Below are 13,886 nucleotides of genomic sequence, written 5' to 3'. Positions count from 1 at the left end.
TCTCTCATGAGTAAGGCCGGTAAGGGCAGTTTCATTCCCAGCAGATCAGAAGGCAGATGGTGACACACAGCAGCGATCTCAACTGGGCAGACTGGGGTCGTGGTCTGGGCAGACTGGGAGGACCAGCCACCGGCGAGTGCACACCAAGGTAGGAAGGGCACTGGGGCTGTGTTACAGTGAGGGTTTTTTTTAATGATTTATTATTTCACAAAAGACAGAGCCCTGAGCAGCGAATGCTCATCCAGCGCCGTGAGCTGCAAAGCTTTGCATTTGAGAAATTTTTTTTGAGTTATTGTTTCCCTGGGGCTCGGGGAGAGCGAACCCGCTGCGGCTCCCGCTGCCACGCAGCAGCCGAGCCTCAGCGCGGAGACAAGGCGAGGCTTTTGTCTTGGGTGCAGATTGAAAGCTCTGCTTAATCAGCACTCCGCGAGACAATCCACATTCCAGGAACTGGAAGGGGTTTGTGTCCCTGCCAGGCGTAATATCCTGCAGCCCAGACTGGCCACGCTGCCAAAGCACACGGTATCTGCAGCGAGGACCTTGCTGGGAGCCAAGCAGCACACACGTTCAGCTGGATACAGCGGCAGCGCCGGCAAGTCCTCGTTTTAATGAGGATCGGGGGAAAGAAAAGAGATCAATCACCGGGTTCACAGGGCTCTCTTGGCACAGATGCCCACCGGTGCTTTTAAGACTGACACACGTAGCAGCTCGCCCCGGAATAAGCCATAATGGGACTTGCAGGATTTCTCTGTCATGTTTGTGTCTGTTGGCTTCAGGCATCGCCCATCACCCGTCTGTCAAGGTGGCAGATGGTGACATAAGTGCACACAGGACTGAGCAGGGCTTTGCCCTTTGCTGAGGGACGGGATCTGCTGTGGTCCCTGAGCATCCCTATGCCTGGAGGAGGTTTATGTGGCTTTCCATAGCAGAAGGCTTCTCTTTACTGGGGTAAAATAAAACAAAACGAAAGCCCTGTTTGAACAAAACTCTTTTCCCTGGTAACGCACAACCTCTGTTGCTCTAATAAAATATTCCCCTGTTATGAACTGGCAGAAAGGCTCATTTTCCAGCCTTGCTGAAAGCTGTTCATTTCCCCCAGTCCTGCCCCAAACACCACCAACAGCTCTAGCTACCCTGGTGCCCACCCTGGCACGGAAGGACAGTGGGGCTTTTGGTGGCTTTTTGCATTTCTAGAGCCCTGTAGAGGTCCAGCACATCCAGAGCTTGGTTCCTCCCCATGCTTCATGAAAAGAAATCTTTCTTCTGACTTAGAGGCCAGAAGATTTGATCTCCACATGTTGTGATGTGAGAAAACCCAGGCTGAACTCCTGCGTGTTCATCTGTGATCTCCCTGGAGTGAAACACCCCATTGAACTGTAACCCAAGCACTTTCTTCAGCATTTATATTTTTCAAATGACTTCTCCAAAGGGTCCCCATTGCTTGTTTCATCTGGTAGGGGAGGTGGTTGGTGTCACCCTGTCCACATAGCACAGCTCCTCCAGGCTTCAATAAAGCCAAGATTTCACACCAAACTAGTCAGAGTGTCTTCTTGGTCCTGTTCACCATGCAAGACTGAGATCAGTCCTGAAGTCTGAGAACTTCAGAATCATCCTTCTTGCTAATTAGGACCATCTCCTTGTAAATGTTGAATCCCTTTCTGAACTAAGCTGAGCCTTGGAGGAAGGGGTGCAGGAAAATAATGTCAAAGAAGAGGTGGCATCCCAGGCTGCAGGAATGGGGGATGAATTCCCTGCTGCCAGCAGGGCTGTGCCTTTCTTGGCCAGAACACAGGGACACCACGTTGGGATGGGCTTTTCCAAAGAATTCAGCCTTTCTTCATCAAAATTAAAGAAGTTTGATAGGTATTGAACCCCTTCTCCCTGATATCTCAACCATCGCAGGAACAGGGACAGTTTCTCAAAGGAAATTTCACTATTTTAATGAGAAGTAGTTAAAATTGTGAATTTTGATCATCTGAACTGTTCCTATTGTTCATTGGTAAAACCTGGGACGGATCAGAAAGCCAAAGTGCAATGCACGTTCACCTCCCTTTCCCTTGCTGCACCCACCAGGTCACCTCCACACCCAAGACCCTGCATTCCCCATGCCAGTGCAGTACAGTCACGCCAGGAAGGAGGCAAAAATTGAGCACAGGCTCCTAAAGATCACCACTAAATGAGAGGGTCTTGCTAATTTGGCTTTCAGGTCTACCAGGGAGATCCCTCGCTCTTGTTGCATGCAGGATGGGCTTGATGATGGAAATGGCATAAGACAAACCATGTAGTGTTATAGCTTGCACGTATAGCTACATGCCCTGGGGATCCAGGTGGTGGAAGCACAGGAGACACACCAGCCTGTCTCTGCAGTAGGTGGAATGTCCTCTCATAACCCACTGTTTCCACCTGCGTATTTGTTAGGACATGAGAAAAACTAAAAATAAAGGTGAAAAAAAACCCTTTCCCATTTTATACATAGCGATGCTGCGGGGCCGGCAGTCAGGAGGGTGGGCAGGAGCCTGCATGTGTGGGTCCCACCACCCAGGCTGGGCTCGGTGGGGCGGCACAAAGCAGCCTTGCCCACAGCCCGGCTACCAGCCCACTCACCAAAGACCAGCTGGGCATCACCCCAGTTCTGCGAGCTGCAATTTGCTCCTTTTGCTGGTGCAACTGGCCAGGGTCCTGATGGGAGCCTGATCCTGGGAGCCTTTAGTGCAGCAGCAACCGTGGCTGAAAACGCAGCAGGAGTAACTCTTTTGTGACACAAAGTAAAAGCCACTTGTTTTGGGGGATTAACTAAGGTGTCCCTCAAGGCTAACAGGATCCTACATGATCCCTTTGGTCAATAGGTGGGTGTCAGCCCCTCCACCTCTCCCCCCATCCCCCGCGGCACCGTTGGAGCTGTGGTCCCCACCAGCAGCCCGCGACTGCCTGCAAGGAAGCTGCAAAGGCCACTGGCTCCAGCCAGCACCAAGATATAATTGGAGCCTTTGAAAAGTGAGAAATTCTTCTGCCGGCTCTAGAAATAAATGTCTCTGAAGTTGAGCGCTGCAGACGGTAGTTTCTCGCAAAGGTAATTTTTTACAGTAACTGGGCTAAGTTTAGAATCCACTCAACAAATAACACGGAAGCTCCTCTCAGCACAATCAGATAGTTAATTTGCTGTTTGCTAACGATTTATTTTTTAGGCCCAGCGCTGCGGGTGCATGATGGTCTCACTGCACTCTGCCAACGTGAGAAGAATTTGGCAGGTCAAATGGAAAGGGGGGTCCATCACACCATGAGTCAGCTGAGACCAAGATAGACCCAAACCCAAGAGCCAAACATCCGCTGTGACCTCCTCGCCAGCCGCACCCAGGCTGGGTACCAGGACCCCCCCACCCCCCCGCCGCGCTGTGCCCACCAACCCCCATCCCCACTGCACACCCACGCGGGAGCAGCCCACAGCCAGTCCTGCCCACGCACATGGACATGCACCAGAGTCAACAGCCCTGGGACTATGATGATGGTGGGGTTTTTTTTACCGTGCTGATCGCCTGCTCTCCGCAGCTTTCAGGCTCAGTGGTGGCAAACCCCTCAGTCCCACACAGGGGTCCTGGTGGCAGTTCCCCATCCCATGGGGCAAAACCAGCCTGCACAAAAGGCATCCTCTGGGGTGAGCTGAGATCATTTCTTTCCTCAGCATCCGATGCAGCAAGCACTACCTGTGTAATGGTTGGGAAATGCTGCAGCTCCGGCAAAGGGCTGGATCAGCTGCTGGTCGGGGGCTATCGGGTCACAGCCCCGAAAGCCCAGACCCGGCGAAGTGAAGTCAGGACACCCTGGCAGCCTCACCATGTAATTTTCTTGCTCAGATGGGTATGCATCACAGCTTGACTGCAGCCCCTGTGTATTCAGTCTGTTCCCTTTTTTTTCCAAGACCAAAATTAAGATAGAACCTGAGCACCTGGCACCGGTTCACAGGCGGGTTTGTCGTGGCTGCACAGGGAGGGCTTGTTCCCATTGCTCCCCTTCTTGGGGGTGACCCCGCTGCTCAAATGCCCGGGCCCCCACTGTGGCACTGGCAAACACCCTCCAACCATCCCCACCAGGGCACGGTTCACTGTCTCCAGCTGCAAAATGTTTTTTCCACAGAAAAATGTTGCTGCTGTTTGTTTGTTTGGCTCAGATTAAATAACAGTGGGGCTAGAAGAGATGCTGCGTTTCCTCCCCGGCTCTGAAGGAAGAGGGGGATGTTTTCAATGGTTTATCATTCTTTGGGATGTTGGGACAGGGCCTTCTGAAGGTGTTGCTTCTCCTCAGGGTCTATCTGGGGCACGGTCAGCGGGGAGGAGGATGCAGCTCAGGTGGGTGGCGATCACTCAGTGCCTGGCCAGGTCTAAAAGCAGACTGGTGAACGCAGGAGGGTGGTGCAGAAGGAAAGACACAGCACAGGAGCTCCTGGGGCATCCGGAGGAGATGGGGGGCTTTGGGCAGGAAAGACGTGCCCATACAGGCTCTCGGTGTATTAACATCTCTTCACAAGGCTGAGCACGGGCAGCGGCTCGGCTCTCCCGGCGCTCCGCAGGGAGGCCAGCAGTGCTGTAGCAGATCGAGCACCTAATGGGGGAGACGGGGGGGGGGGTAATCCTGAAGCGTTTGGTCTCCTGAGTGTCACTGGGCAAACCACTTTCCATCCATGTTTCTCCATCTGTACTATCACACCGATCACGTCTACCAGAGGGCTTTGAGGGTTGCTGATGACCAGCCCTGCATCAGAGCCGGTCCTGCCCCTCCAGGGGAGCAGGGCAGGACCACGCAGGATTTCTGCGACATCTGCCTGTTTCTGGCATTGAAGCCAAAATGAGCCTCAGGTATTTTTCCTCACTTTTAAAATCTCTTGCTGTACTTGCACATCTCAGGGCTTTCCTGGCTTCTGCCAGCAGAACGGGAGCAGCTTGATGGACACTGTATTTTCACCCCTCCACTCTCCCGTAAAGATTTATTGTGAATCTTTGCCAAGAAATCTCCCTTTTCTCATGGGACTTCCAAGCTTTCCCACGTCCAGATGGCTGGATCAAAGCCACCAGATTTCTGTCTGCCTAGACATGAAATTTCTCAGGTTCAACCACGGAGGCTCAGATGTTTGCGAGAACCGTTTTTGCTCAAAGCTGGACAAAGGCTGGAAAAGCAGAATATGAGGGCCTTGGGATGCCCCTTTTTTGCCTTATTTCCTTAACCCTCACCTTAGGATGGCCGCACTGCTCTGCAAACACAGCTCATGCAGCCCCTGCTCTGGCACACCAGGCAGGGATTGCAGAGCCCGCAGACATACCGTCACTGCTGCCTTGTGCCAGACGTACCAAGGCATCATCTGCTCCTCCTCTGTCTTGGACTCCATGTTTATTACAGCAAAATGTGCGTGCTGGGGGCCGAATGCACTTGACAGTCCAAAAAACAACCTGCTGCTTTTGGATTGCTACCCCGAGGCTGAGCCAAGCATGTACATGAGGTATAAAGGACTGGAAATCAAGAGCTCTGACTCCACAAGTATTTGCTGGGTGATACAAAGAGAGGAGCTATTTGGGCCCAGCCTGTGCCAGACTCTGCAAGGAGCTGCACTCCCCGAGCTCACTTAGACACCCTGTCTGCCACAAGTGATAAATTTTATTGTTCCAAGAACATAAAAGCCTGTGAGGAACCTTGCAGCTGGAGGTCCTGGTGAGATGTGTCATGTCGGTGGCACAGCATCCCTGCGGAGCTGCGCTCTGCTGCAGAAACTGGGAGAGCGTCGGGCTGGGAGACGGGCATGGCCATGGTTTTGGGATGCAGAAGCTCAGCAAGAAGAGACAAAGGTGGCCGTTAGGAGAGCACCGATGCCTCCTTCCCATGCTGGGCCATCCCATGGGGTTTTGGAATGGAAAACAAGCAGCAAACAGCAGAACATCGTTAGAGATAATCTGTGCCCAGACCAAAAGAGAAGAACCCACGCTTGCAGCGCAGAGCCCGTATCAAATCTTCCCTGTCTTTCAAGTGAAAGAGACTGCTTCTGCCTTCTGCCGTCTACCCCTTGCCCATGGCCTGGTGCAAGCATCGGTGCTCGCTGGTGCCTGTGCTTGGGGAGTCGTTACCCCTCTGCTCTGGGCATTAGGCAGAGTTGTGTCATTTCATGCTGGGATGTATTTCCCTGCCTGCCGAGAGGTGACGCAGGCTGGGTCACTGGCTGCAGCGGCCACAGCAAGGGTTACTTCCAGCTGCTACTCTGTGCAAGTTAATGTCAACAAAAAGCCCACAAACTCTCTTAAATTCTGGGCTAACTTGCCCAGCAGTCAATTATTCCTGCCCAAAGGGCATGAAGCATGGCTGTAAGCCCCAGAGAGCTTTCTGCTGCCCACCAGCCCAGCCGTGGCACAGCCAGGGCTCTCGGTGCTGGGCAGGATGAATGGTGCTGTGCTCCTGGCCACGGGCACCGGGGCTGCCTCAGCAGTGCCACCATCTGATCCCCGCTGCCAGTGATGGGGAGCTGTCCCAGGGGTGGACCACCAGGAAAGGCGAGGAGGGACAAATGAGTGTGTTTAAAATATTCTAGGAAAAAAACCATATCTAGGAAGATATAGAAGGGAATCAGATTCCAACCAAAGCCTTGGAAGGTCCAAATCAGTGATCTGAAGTTTAACTGAATATACCCAAAATGGGAGCGATTCTCTCCACGTCTCTCCCAGCGTGGAGACATGCTCCCTGGGGTCTTTTCTTCCTGACCAGGGGACGCGGTGACTTGTGGGTCCCTGAAAACCCTGGATCTGGGATACCTCGTCTGAAGATAATTGTCTGGTCTGAGGGTGCTCAGGGTGCTGGCAGCTCCACTGAGCCCACACCCCCCAGCGCCCACCCTTTGAAGTACAGGAGAGCTGGATGGGGGATTCCTGCAGCTCGCCAGCAGCTCTGTCCGTCACTCGGGCTGCACCCATGCAATGACACAAAGGTCTGACCATGGCTTGTGCTGGCACATCTGTGCTAGCATGACCTTGCCCACATGCCATGAGCGATGGGGAGGAAACAGCAGCGGAGCTGGGCACACACCAGTACCTGGAGCACATGCCCTGCGGGGACCTGGGCTTATGGTGGCTGATAAGGACCACGGATGGTAAGGTTCATGCTGCCTCGTCCTTCCCGCTGCTGCTAGCGAGATGTGACTAGCCCGCGCAGGCAACCTGGAACAATCCAGCTTTCATCTTGCTAAAGCAGATGTGCTGGTGCCAGGTCCCACAGGGGCACCTGGCAGGTCGGAGGGAGGTGCTCGGTGAAGGAGAGGACAGAGCCCATCTGCCCGCGGCTGGCGTCGCGCAGGACAGCAAACACTGAGCTCACCGAGACAGCTGTTGCCTTTGGCACGTCCCTCTCCCCGCTCCACTTCCCCGACAGACATGAAGCATGGTTTTACCCCGGCGTCCCGTCTGCTGCCCATGTGCTGCTGCCGAGCCGAGCCGAGCCGAGCCGAGCCCGCCAGGGTGGCTGGGCCCCCCACACCACACTTTCCCTGCCTTGAAACCAGGGGAGGTGAGAGCCATGCTGGAGCCCCGCATGCCAGACACTCAGAGGGGACACCCCCGCAGCCTCCCCCAGCACCTTCCCAGCGTGTGCCCCAGAGTCGAGGGGAAAGACACCCTCGGGGCTGCACACAGTTCCCAGCTGGACTCAGTTGCAGCCCTGGCGCTTCATTTTGGGCTTGTCACCATCCAGCTGCGGGTTCCTGGCTGAGAGAAGGGGAGGGTGGCATTGCCTCAGGGGCCACGTCCGAGCAGGGAGGGTGCTGGGTCAGGTTTGGGCAGGGGGGTGAGGAATGAGCCTAGCCCCAGCCTTCTGCATCCTTCTCATCTGGTGCTCAGCTGTTTCTAGTTTTTCCCTTCCCTTTTTCTTATTTAAGCTGGTATTTTCATGCTGTGCTGATAAGAGGGAGGAAGCCTGGGAGCGCTGCTGGGTGGTTTGGTGGCTGGGGCTAGCTGCTGGGTGGTTTGGTGGCTGAGGCTAGCTGCTGGGTGTCCTCCTTGTCCCCTGCACTGGCTGCTGCAGCACAGATGCCAGGGATGGAGTGGCCCAGCAAAGCCCTCTTTCCAAAACCAACACCTTGGACCCCTGTCTGTGCATTGGGGGGATGTCAGAAACCAGAACTTGATAAATCCATGGAAATGCTATATGATGTTCCATCTTCTGGCATGGGTGGCTTGCAATGTCCACCATTAAGACCTGCAATAGCAGGTGGGAGTTGCAATATGCTCTCAGGCTCTGTGAACAGCTGATGCCCATCTGGAGTGACTGGGATGAGTGAGGTGGTTATAAAGCCACACTAGCAGTGCTGGGAGCAGGGCTGGTCCTCTCCTTTTTCTCCACAGGTAAGGACAGGACCTTTCTCTTCTGCCTGCTCCAGTGGCGGAAAGGATGAGATGTCTCCATGAGTTCATGGACTGTGCTAAGGGGAAAACCTCCAGATCTCCTTGCCGCAGTGTTTTGTGTCTACCCGCCTCCCAAAGTGGTTCAGTAAGACAACAAGGCTCCCCTTTGTGCCTGCCAGAACCCCTCCAGCCGTCTCGCACAGATGACCGTTGAGGTGATGAGGAGGGTTAATTGACCCTGACAAATATTTACCAGTTTCTCTGGGTTTACAGAAACCTTGCTCCAGCTTTGAAGTGGAGTTCAAAGCCCCAGCAATGCCGATGTCTTGGGGAAGGTGAGCTCTCCCCAGCATGCAAAAACACTGCTCTGCCAGGAGAGGAACGATGTCCCCCATCCTCCTCAAAGGACACCAGGCGCAGTGCTGGCATCTTCCATCATCTCACAGGGTCCTGCTTGTCTCCCCACACCAGGGTAAGATGTGCTTTGCAAATTGTTTGGAGCCTACATTGAATAAACAGCCCAAAGAAAGGCCTTTTTCCAGCAAAGGAGCAGAACATGCTTCTCATGTATTTTTTTTCCTAACCTCTGAATGGTGTCAACAGAGATTGGGCTGAGTCGCACATCTGTGGTGGGCTCATATTTAAAAAAAAAAAGCTTGTTTGAACTGTACAAATAAACACTTGTGAAAAGAATCCTGTTTCTTTAAGTGAAGCTGGTAAATGCTCTGATTTAGTTAAGGCACTAGGATTGGCTTTAATTTTATTTTTCACCAAACTTAAATCTAGGGAGGAAAAAGGTTCTGTTTATTCTCAGAACAGGTAGAGACCAGGCAGCAGGATCACAACTTTCATAGCCCACCTCCTCTTCAGGCTCTTGGTGACCCCCCCCCATGCACTGTTGACCACCCTCCATACCTTCCTTCCACCATGGTAGGGGCAGACTGGAGTATTTTGGGCGATGCTCTGCTCCGGGCAGACTGGGATGTGCTTCCTTGGCAGGAGTGGAGAGCAGCCAGTCTGGTCTACTTCATGTCGGGAAACTGGGCCAGACCATAATGGACCAGTGATGGCCCTGCCAGCCTCTCGTGCCTGATGGTAAAATCTCATGAAATGCCTTGGAGAAGGTGCAGGGAGTTTTCTAACAAACACTTCAGGCTTAATTTGCTGTTTGGGAGCATTTAATCCTAACGGCAGTTCTTCTACACCTGGTGGGATCCCCAGGTACACACAGCAAAGCAAGTGCTCCCAAACTGCTGCAGAAGCTAATGGGAAGAGTCCTGGCTGGGAAGAACAGTGATAAACCGGGGCCCAGGCACCAGTACCGCTCTGGGCTTCTCCTTGAGGCAAACTCATTTCTTCGCTGCCCTAATCCCAGCGATGGCTGACCTGGGCATCGCTCAGAGCTCTTCATGCTTACACGTCCTCTCACCTCGCTGTCTTTCTGCCCATCTTGTCTTTCAGATGCCACCTGTGGTTGATGACCATTCTGATAAACTCCTTGGCTTTGGGTATCCTTGTTTCTTCTGAGGAAGGCTGAGATATGGAGCAGCCCTGCGATGAAAGAGAGTGGCGGGGTGAGCAGGAGGCGTTCAGTGCGCTGAGCACAGCAAATACGTAGGTAAAAAATGAACAAATCTTTTGCAAAAAAAGAAAAAAGAAATTCTATTAATTTAAGCATCCAAATTAAGACTGTGACGATCCTGAGAGCGCTGGCTGTCGAGCATATCCTTTGAACATCTTTTGTAATTATTACATCTACAGAGCATGTCAATAGTGATTACAATCAGGGCAAATTCAAATCACATTTCCAGCCAACCCTTATACAATTAACCAAGCCACTAAAGCACAGATTAAATATTATGTATGTATATTTTTAGTTCTACATCTAATATTTGTAATTATATATTTGACTGAAATTGCTGCAGCCCATGTTATGTAGCTGGTCGTACCAGTTATCCAGTCAAGAAACAGGAGCTATGAACTGTGGTCTCTGCAGCTAATCAACACAAAGCCACTTCCAAAATTTACACCTGAACATATGACTCTGATTCTTCCCTACAAGCATACGAGCTAAAAATGCACCAGTAAAGTTTGAAAAGTTCATATTTCTGAATTTAAATTAATAAGTATAGGTCATTTCCTTCCCATATTTGATCAGTTCCAATAAACCGTGGTTTCTCCTTTAAAAAAATGCTATATATTTGTACAGTAGCTCAAGGGCCACCCAGCAAAGGGTTTCGTGGAAATCATAGTTGTGAATTTTGCATGATGTTTAATCTGTCGTTGATAATCATTATAGAAAGGGAATAAATGGAAACAACAAACACCGCCTTCAGCACATGGCCAACAGAAAGGTTAATTGGACTGGGCAGGAGTTACTTCCCCAGGACTGTGCTGCTCAGAGAGCACTGCCCACTCAGCCTGCGGGAAAAACCTGCCCAGCAGCTACCCCCAAAAGGCAACACAGTGAGAATCAAACTAAGTCAAACACGCGGGTGTTGGGGGGCGAGGATTTTCCTTGGCAATCGCAGAAGGCGTGCATTATATGCTGTGCAAAAAAAGGGGAATATTTCAGCAAGGAGCTGCACACACAGCCACCACAGCTGCTCGAGGCAGTCAGGTAATTATAGATAAACAGGACTAATTAACACCATTTCATGCCCAAGCGCATGTACACTTAATCACATGAATTATATTTTTTTTCATGTGTAAGCTCATCCCCACTCCATCTGCTAACGGGCTGTTTGATTTGTATTGTAGGAAAAGCAACTATTTTACATCTTTGTGAACTCTGGTTATTTTTAAGCTCTTCTGATCATTACTGTACCCTCTGCAACCTCACAATTATATCTGAAAGAAATTTAGGAAGGAGGGGAACAGAACCTCTCCCGTATCTCACGCAGGGTATGGGGATACAGAGGTTAAGGGACTTGCCTATGGCTGGAGAGGGAGTTTGTCGGAGCCACAAATTAAACTCAGCTCCTCGGAGTCCGTGCTCATCACAAGACCGTTCTCTCCTGTAAATTAAAACCTGTCATTAGTCTGCTCTGCTGCATCCTGGCTGTGTGGAACAAGAAATGTAAATATTTTGTAGCAGTAGGTATTAATTTGCAGCATTAGTAAAGTTTGTGCTGCTGGAAACTGAATTGATTCTTTATTACACTTTGCCTGGTATCTCAAAATATTTTGATCTTTGGATATAACCACCAAATATGCTGAAAATTCCCTGCAGCTCAGATCATACCCTTCCTATTCATTTGAGGAGAGTTGGAGGGGAGATGTGTGACCTGCAGAGGTTTTCATGCTGGGTCCAGCGATGGTGCAGTCTGTATAAATTCGCTGGGGTTAATCTCCACACCTTTTCCCAAAATACTTGGGGTTTCAGGAGTGGGAAAGACCTTTTCCATATGTTTGGGCAGCCACACAGGTGGAGAGTTACCATGGTCTCTCTTCTGTCTCTCACCTCAGCACCTCTGCTGTAAATAACACAGCAGCAGCTCACAGGAGCGAGACTTAAACCTTGGTTCTGCCCAGACTGAAGACAAGACTGGGGCTCGTATGAACAGCATCCCTCCCCATCAGAGACGGGCAGCAGAGATCTAGGCCAGTGTGAGAGGAAGGCTGCTACGCCTATGCCCCAAGCTGCATTTCAAAGGCATCACTGACACAAGGGAACAAAGCACAATATTATTTTTTTTATTTATTTTCTTTAAGCTGACAATGAATACAGAAGGCTACGGAGCTGAAAGCACTGAGGTTGATGGACAGTGTCTCAGCAAAGGGCCAAAACTATCTTAAACTCCAAGCTTAAGCTTCTATTAGGCAAAGAAAATACAGCACAAATTATGCTTATGTAGCAGCTCTCATGCAAACATCCCAGGACGCTCCACGATCAAACTCAAACACAATCAATCATGGAGATGTGAGCAGCGTTCACCAAGGAAAACAGAGAGCAGGGGAGGCTCGGCAAGAATGAGCGGCACAGCCGCCACGAGCACCTGGCTTCCGAAGGGAAGGGCCGGGGGGCTGGCAAGGGCCCCCCCAGCAGGCAGATGCCAGCGGGGTGTGGGAATCGCTGCGGGGCAGGAGGACAAGCTGGGAAGAGAGGAGGTCTCCCAGGTCCAAATGGGCCACTGGTGGTGGGGTGTGTGGCCACAGGCTGGGGGCTCTACCAGGCAGCGTCTGTGGACGGGCACCCACTGCCTGTGTCTCCTCCCTGTGGGGTCTATCAGCCTGTGAGAACCCACCTGAGCCCAAACTTGGGTCAGAAAAGCAGCATTGCTTGTGTTTTATAAAAAAAAATTTGGGTAGCTTTTCTCTCCTCCTCCAGGCATCCTTCCTTGGTTACAACAGAGAGCAGCAGACCCAGGAATCTCACGAAAAAAGAAAGATTCCTATTTAGCACAGTCAAGAGACTCGGTGTGACTGAGCTGAGAATTCGGTTCAAACTTCCTGCTCCATAGCAAACCTCCAAAACTTTGCTGGTTTATTCTTCAGTGGCGGGACGCTGCCCTGCTGGGGCAGTCACAACGGCTGAAGGGCTTTTCCAAAGGGCTGAAGAATTAAACTCCAGTAACTCATTCTGCACACGGCTCTAAGGCACAATCAACTTTTCAGTAACGATCTTCCCTTCTTCTAACACGCAATGTTTTTGAGCGTGTTTAGCAGGAAGAACTCGTGTGTAGGGACCCCGCGACATGCGTGAGGCTGTGACACTACTGCAGCATATTCAGGTACAACGTCATTTTCTCAGCATCTAAGTGATGGCAGATCACAGTACAGCACCACGAGCCTGAGCAAAATGCCGCTGTCTTGCAAGAAGGTCTGAATTTTTCCACAGCCAATTTTAAGCACCCAGATTAGGTGTGCAGTTGCCCTAGGCTCCTGGCACGGGTTGCTAAGGTTGTCCTTCCACTGAGCGTATGCTGAGACTGGGGTGATTCTGTTTCCAGATGAGGATCCTCAGTTCTGCAGAAGGTATCCATACCATACTCTCAGATCAGAAGACAGACTTCTCTGCAATCAAAGTGATTAACAGATGATTAACAGAATGACCAAAATGAGACAAATTAGTTTTCTAAACAATTTAATTATTTAACATAATTAACAACTCAGAGCGTCATTGTTCTTGGTCCAATGAAGAGTGAAATACCCAATGCAACGTGAACTCTATGATCAGGAAAGATTTCCCCCAAACCTGCTGCAGCTCAGGAGTAAGGATGCTCTTCCCAGCCATGTTGGATCTTACTTCAGATCTCTGCTCAGGCAGCTGGGATCTCCACATTGCCTGTCCAGCTAAGTGCTCTAAGCTCTGGGTGACTGGGCTTGCAGGGACAAGGCTTCCCAACCACTCTGAAAGTGGTTCTGCAGCCCCTAATGAATCTGTCCCTGTGTACTGTAGAGGCAAAATGTGATTTCTTAAAGGAATTGAAACAATTTGTTGGGGGCCTTGGTTCAAATTAAACTGGAAAAATAACAACAAACCAAAAAAAAAACCCAACCATTTTTTTAATCAAGTAG

Source organism: Nyctibius grandis, chromosome 19 (genome assembly GCF_013368605.1).
Source record: "Nyctibius grandis isolate bNycGra1 chromosome 19, bNycGra1.pri, whole genome shotgun sequence".
NCBI classification, from domain to species: Eukaryota; Metazoa; Chordata; class Aves; order Nyctibiiformes; family Nyctibiidae; genus Nyctibius; species Nyctibius grandis.
This window is presented reverse-complemented; position numbering follows the sequence as displayed.